This window comes from Symphalangus syndactylus, chromosome 14 (assembly GCF_028878055.3).
Source record: "Symphalangus syndactylus isolate Jambi chromosome 14, NHGRI_mSymSyn1-v2.1_pri, whole genome shotgun sequence".
Lineage (NCBI taxonomy): Eukaryota > Metazoa > Chordata > Mammalia > Primates > Hylobatidae > Symphalangus > Symphalangus syndactylus.
The window spans coordinates 113,891,420-113,898,637 of record NC_072436.2 but is presented as its reverse complement, the minus strand read 5'-3'; the positions used below and the strand labels follow the sequence as shown (position 1 = coordinate 113,898,637).

The following is a 7,218-nucleotide window of genomic DNA, read 5'->3' as shown; positions in this document are numbered from 1 at the left end:
AGGTCATACTAGAGTAGAGTGGGCCCTGAATCCAATCTGACTGGTGTTCTTGTAAAAGACACAAATACACATGGAGGAAAGAAGGTCATATGAACACAGGCAGAGATTGGAGTGAGGCAGTCATAAGTCAAAGAATGCAAAGATTGCTAGCAGCCGCCAAGAGCTAGGAGAGAGGCGTGGGACAGACTCTTGAGCTTTGACAGAGAACATGGCCATGCTGATGGATTGCTTTTGGAAACTAATACAATTCAGGGACCTCAAAGGGGTCCCGGGAGCAGCTCTGATGCTCCTAGTTCACTTTAACCACGCACAAAATGACTGCTCCTCCTAGAGGCTTAAATGACCAATATAGTGACGTGAAGGGAGTATATCTTTCTGATCTTTGCATTGGGCTGCTAAAAATAACCAGCAGAGGAGCCCAGGCCTGACGCCTACTCCCTGCCTCCGGAAGCGCTTTTTTTTCTGCCTCAGGAGTTACAGGAACAGGCAGTCTTTGGCAAGTTCTGACTTTGGTTTTCCCCCTACTTTGAGGTTTGCTCCTCCTTTGCCAAGTTTTTCTAAGCCCGTAACGGCTGCCACAGAAATTCTGCATTTGAACAGAGCAGCCCGTATCCACAGTTCTAGCCAAAGCTGCTAACGAAGCCAAGGGTTTTCTTTTTTGCTCTTCAGCTTGGAATACTTTTGTCCCCTCTTAGCGTCCTCGTTTGAGTTCTGCCATCATTTGTGTGTTCAACAGGCTGAGCACCTCGTATGTGCTCCATTGCAGCTGATCCCTGCCTTCATGGAGCTTAGCTTTTCAAGGGGAAACAGACATGAAACAGTCATGTGATGAATGCAAAAAGCAAAGGGCAGGACTGCGAGAGAAGGATGTTGCAGGTGTGGCAGGGAAGCCTCTCCAAGTCCATTTAGAATGTGATTTGAAGGAAAGAAAAGAAGGTGTGGCTGTGGGCAGATCTGGGCCAGAGCCTGAGGTGGGAAAGAGCTTGGCAGGTGCAGCAGGAAGAGCCACCTGGTGGGAGAGGAGGGCCATGGGGGAGGGTTGGACATGGTGGGCAGGGTTGAAGGGGGAGGGCCAAGCCAAGGCCAGATCCTACATGCAGGGATCCAGGGAAATGAGTATGGATTTCAGCCAGGGTGAAATAGTAAGCCATTGGGAGGTTTTTTTAAAAACTTTATTAAGATATAATTTATATACTGTAAAATTCTCCTGTTTTAAGTGTATACACTGCAATGATTTGTAGTAAATATACAGTGATATTCCAGCATCACCATTATCCAGTTTTAGGATTTTTTTTTATCACCCAAAAAAGTTCTGTCATGTAATTCTATTATTATTTAGAGACAGGATCTCATTCTGTTGCCCAGGCTGGAGTACAGTGGTGCAATCATAGCTCACTGCAGCCTCAACTTCTTGGGCTCAAGCAGTCCTCCCACCTCAGCCTCCTAAGTAGCTGGGACTACAGCTGTGCACCACCACACCAGGCTAGTTTGTTTGTTTGTTTGTTTATTTATTTATTTATTTATTTTTAGATGGAGTCTCTGTTGCCTAGGCTGGAGTGTAGATTGAAATGGCCTGATCTTGGCTCACTGCAACCTCAGCCTCCCAGGTTCAAGCGATTCTCCTGCCTCAGCCTCCTGAGTAGCTGGGATTACAGGGGCGTGACAACACGCCCGGCTAATTTTTGAATTTTTAATAGACACGGGGTTTCACTATATTGGCCAGGCTGGTCTTGAACTCCTGACCTCTAGTGATCCACCCCCGTTGGCCTCCCAAAGTGTTAGGATTAGAGGCGTGAGCCACTGCGTCCGGCCCGAAAGTTGTTTTAATAAAACTTTTAGGAAATGTAAACGTAAAAGGATCAATTTTTTCTTTCCGTGCTGTGCAGAGTGTCTGTTGTGTAAAGGGCTGGGAGGGCATTTATAGCATCCCAGAACCTGGTGTTGAGGCTCTGAGGGGCAGGAGATTCTATCATAGGCTGCATGTCTGGCCCCCAGGTCCAGTTGGGTACATTAGGGGTGCCCCTCATCCCACGTGGACTTGCAGGGTGGTGTGGGGGCTGCCAGCTGGGCAGACCAGACTCAACCACGCTCACAGCCCAAGGTCCCTTCCACCAGCTAAGACCTGGACGAAACATCTCCAGGTGCCTCTTTTTTTCTTTTTTTCATTTCTTCTGTTTAATTCAGCAAATATTTTTTAAGCACTTCTGTGTTCCAGGCTGTGTAGTAAGAGCCAGGCACTTGAAGAGGAGTGAGACATCGTCCGTGCCCTAAAGTCGTTCACAATCTGAAAATAGAATTGACAAGCACACAAATGAAGCCAGAGTGAGGTGCCACAGAGCAGTGTAGGGAATGAGATGGACAAGTAGGTGTGAGGAAGGGAGGAGGCTTCATAGAGCAAGTGACAACCTTGGGGAATCTTTTTTTTTTTGAGACGGAGTCTCGCTCTGCCGCCCAGGTTGGAGTGCAGTGGTGCCATCTCAGCTCACTGCAAGCTCTGCTCATGTCATTCTCCTGCCTCAGTCTCCCAAGTAGCTGGGACTACAGGTGTGTGCCACTACGCCCGGCTAATTTTTGTATTTTAGTAGAGATGGGGTTTCACCATGTTGGTTGGCCAGGATGGTCTTGATCTCTTGACCTCGTGATCCGCCTGCCTCAGCCTCCCAAAGTGCTGGGATTACAGGTGTGAGCCACTGCACCCAGCCAATCTCGGGGAATCTTAAAGGACAAATCAAATTTAACCAGGTTGGGGGTGGGGGCAGATTTGCAATTGCAAAAATGTGGAACCAGCCCAAATGCCTATCAGTCAATGAGTGGATAAACATCATATATATATGATGGAATACTACTCAGCCATAAAAAGAAATGAATTAGTGGCATTCGCAGCCACCTGGATGGGATTGGAGACTATTATTCAGGAGTGGAAGACCAAACATCTTATGTTCTCACTTGTAAGTGGGAGCCAAACTGTGAGGATGCAAAGGCATAAGAATGATACAATGGGGCCAGGCACGGTGGCTCACACCTGTAATCCTAGCATTTTGGGACGCCGAGGTGGGTGGATCACCGGAAGTCAGGAGTTTGAGATTGGCCTGGCCAACATGGTGAAACCCCATGTCTATTAAAAATACAAAAATTAGGCCAGGCGTTGTGGCACACACTTGTAATCCCAGCACTTTGGGAGGCTCAGTTGGGTGGATTGTCTGAGCTCAGGAGTTCGAGACCAGTCTGGGCAGTATGGTGAAACCCCGTCTCTACTAAAGCACAAAAAATTAGGCGTCGTGGTGTGCACCTGTAGTCACAGCTACTCGGGAGGCTGAGGCAGGAGAATTGCTTGAACCTGGGAGGTGGAGGTTGCAGTGAGCCCAGATCGCACCACTGCACTTCAGCCTGGGGGACAGAGTAAGACTCTGTTTCAAACAAACAAACAAAAAAACCCAAAAATTAGCCGGGTGTGGTGGTGCGTGCCTGTAATCCCAGCTACTCAGGAGGCTGAGGCACAAGAGTGCTTGAAGCCAGGAGGCGGAGGTTGCAGGGAGCCGAGATCGCCCACCACTGCACTCCAGCCTCAAAAAAAAAAAAAAGGTTACAATGGAATTCGGGAACTCGGGTGGGAAAGAGTGGGAAGGAGGTGAAGGATAAAAGACTACAAATTGGTTTCAGTGTATACTGCTCAGGTCCTGGGTGTACCAAAATCTCTCAAATCACCACTCACGTAACCAAATACCACCTGTTCCCCAAAAACCTATGGAAATAAAAAATGAGAAAGAGAATAGGTAAAGACCTGGAAAAAGCAAGGATACTGGTGGGACGTTGCCCAAGTCAGTCTTCCTGGCTCTGGTGGGTGAGGGGGGCAGAAGCTTAGCTGCTGAGAGACAGGAGTGGGGAAGCAGTCATGAAAGGGTGGCTTGAACTCGCCCCAGCTCTCACCAATCCCTTCCCCTCCCTCTCTTGCTCTCTCAGACCTCATTCCAAGCAACAGTTCTGCAGACACTGTTCTCACAACCCCTTCACACTAAAGCTACATGACGGAGAAAGTCTTAACTCATTCTGTTTCCTGTGTATATTTACATCTTAAGAGGAAACACTTTCAACCAGGCATGGTGGCTCGTGGCTGTAATCCCAGCAGAGGCAGGAGGATTGCTTGAGCCCAGGAGTTCCAGGCCAGCTGGGCAACACAGCAAGACCCCCGTCTCTTTAAAAAAAAAAAAAAAAAAAAAGGGGCCAGGCATGCTGGCTCATGCCTAAAATCTCAGCTCTTTGGGAGGCCAAAGCGGGCGGATCACCTGAGGTCAGGAGTTCGAGACCAGCCTGGCCAACATGGACAACAGAGACAAACACTGTCTCTACTAAAAATACAAAAATTAGCCGGGTGTGGTGGCATGTGCCTGTAAGCCTAGCTACTCGAGAGGCTGAGGCAGGAGAACCACTTGAACCCAGGAGGTGGAGGTTGTAGTGATCTGAGATTATGCTACTGCCCTCCAGTGTGGGTGACAGAGTCAGACCCTGTCTCAAAAAAAAAAAAAAAAAAAAAGAGGAAAAGCTTTAAGAACATGATGACTTAATGGAATTACTTGTTTACAGTGGGATTTTATACCTTGAGCCAGGAGCCGGAGGGAATGCACTTTTGACTAAGGATTGTAGCAGGGGCACATAGAGCCACCGTGGGCCAGGTGCTCCCACCAATGAGGGCCTCTCTCTCGGGGTGTGTATTTGGAGGGCAGGGAAAGAAGGCCTTGATGAAGCCCTGAGGTGGGGTTTGTGCCGGGGGACCTGCTTTTCCATCCCCCTCTCATTTAATTCCAAGTCCGAAGCCTCCTTTCCTCCCTGTCTTCCTCCCACCCGCTCCTAACAATCTGCCTGTGACTGGTTTTTCCGCTCTCTGTGCTACTTGAACAGGAGGCTGTCAGGAGCTGTTCTGCTCCAACGAGGAGAACCATTGACTCATTTGTGGGTGCTCCTTGTCTTGGCCTTGAGTTTTGTTTCAAGCCCTTTGGAGGGTTCCCTGTTTTTTCTTTTGAGACAAGTTCTCGCACTGTCACCCAGGCTGGGATACAATGGCATGACCATAGCTCACTGCAGTCTCAACCTCCCAAGTCTCAAGTGATCCTCCTGCCTCAGCCTCCCAAGTAGCTGGGACCACAGGCATGGGTCAGCATGCCCGGCTGATTTTTGTGTTTTTTTGTGGAGATGGATTTTCGTCATGTTGCCCAGGCTGGTCTCCAAATCCTGAGCTCAAGCAATCCACCCACCTCGGTCTCCCAAAGTGCTGGGATTCTAGGCATGAGCCACTGTGCCTGGTCATATGAAAGGGCATTTGAGCAGAGACTGGGGCAAAGTGGAGTGTGAGCCACGTGGATGTTAGGGGAAAAGTATACAGAAAGATAGGAGGCCTTGCAAGGGACGTGAACTCCGTGTGGGCTGGATGTGTCTGTTGAGTGGATAAATTCCAGGGAGCTTTTGGGCTACAGTTTGGCTGTGGCTTGCAACTGAGAAAGTTCTTTTTGTGTTTGTTTGCTTTTGCTCTTTTGAGATGGAGTCTTGCCCTGTCACCCAGGCTGGAGTGCAGTGGCATGATCTTCGCTCACAGCAGTCTTTGCCTCCCAGGTGCAAGCGATTCTCCTGCTTCAGTTTCCAGAGTAGCTGGGATTACAGGCGAGAGCCACCATGACTGGCTAATTTTTGTATTTTCAGTAGAGATGGGGTTTCACCATGTTAGCCAGGCTGGTCTTGAACTTCTGACCTCAAGAGATCCGCCCACCTTAAGAACATTCTTTTTAATTTTCGGTTTCACATCAGTCCTTTAAATAGAGGACCAGGCTGTGAGCCAGGTCATCAGGACGGGTCATCTGCTTCCCCACGGGTGTGGTTGGGCTGCAGGGACCTTGTTGCTGAGACTAGGAACGGCTCCTTGAGGTAGGTGCTGCATTAGTTTCTGGGGCTGCTGTAGCAAGGTACCATCAACTGGGAGGCTTAAACCACAATAATTTGTGGTCTCACAGTTCAGGAGTGCTGGGATTATAGGCGTGAGCCAAGGATTCCCTTTCCTTGAAAGTGACTCATACGCTCTGCTTTCCTCCACAGTCATTTCACCCTCTCCCTGGTTTGGTAACCGAAGCCTTCTGAAATGAACCAGTGTCAGGCTCCAGTGAGGACTCTATCCCCAATTCAGGAAGCACAGAGGTGGAGCATAATCCCCCCGATTTGTTTATGTGCAGCTGACTTCTGTCAAGGTGGTGTGCCTGTTTTGGAAAACCTTTGTTTGCAAGACAGTGTGAAAGAAATCCTTAAAGCTCACAGAGTGCCAGGTGGATATGACATTCTGGCCCTTGGTTCCCCCAAGAAAATAGCAACCTCCAGAAAGCAAGTCAAACTTGTCAGCAGAATCCAGGGATGTTCCTCGAGGCCTGACAACTTAAGAGCAGTCATGGGAAGGCATTCAGAGGACCGCAGCAGAGGATCAGGTCAAGGGAACCTACCTCCTAAAGAAAAGATCGAGAAGAACCATGTGCCCCATTACCCAGCTGGGCTGCTCAGCTGGGCACAGAAGCAGCCAAGGATATTTTAATTCAGATGCTCACATATGACTAAGTTGCCACATGAGGATGATCCGTGGCGATTTTCCACCTTGAGGCAAAGCAGGACAATGCGTGTAAAGAGGTTTGCAGCCCTGGGACCGGGTTTTTAGCTGGTTTTTCTACCCCGGACTCTAATGCATGCAGGCTGTCATCAGCACCACAGACAGCACCCATAATAACGTCCCAGAAGGTTTTATTGCTAAATTAGTGTCAGAGCTCCAGGGAACACATTCAGATATAGTCACACTGTGTCAGAGCTTGAGGGAAGAGCTGTAAGCTGGGAACGAGAGAACCGATGACAAGGCAGCGGCCTCTTCTGGAAGCTTCTAGAGGAGCCCACAGTTAATGAGACATCAACACTTGAGGCAGCAGGTAACGTTTACCTGGCACTTAGTGTGTTATGGGCACTGTTTCCAGTATTCTAGAAACACAATACTCACAGCAGTGGAGGTAACATTGAGGTAGGGGCTGGGTTTTGTTTTTTTTTGACTCCCACTGTCACCTAGGCTGGAGTGCAGTGGCGCAATCATAGCTCACTGCAGCCTTGAACTCCTGGTCTCAAGTGATCCTCCGTCCTCAAGTGAGCCTCCTGAGTAGCTGGGACTACAGGTGTTCACTACTGCACCCGGTGAGGGTTGGTGGG

At 49.1% G+C, this 7,218-nt stretch overlaps 1 protein-coding gene across 1 annotated transcript in view; it reads left to right on the top strand.

Moving 5' to 3' along the window:
- Positions 1-7,218, top strand: part of SEC14L5 (SEC14 like lipid binding 5) — a 95,817-nt gene that overhangs the window by 77,778 nt on the left and 10,821 nt on the right. The window contains exon 17 of the transcript XR_010115792.1: positions 6,082-6,947. The gene's annotated coding sequence lies outside the window, so the exon portion shown is untranslated. The remainder of the gene's footprint in view (positions 1-6,081; positions 6,948-7,218) is intronic.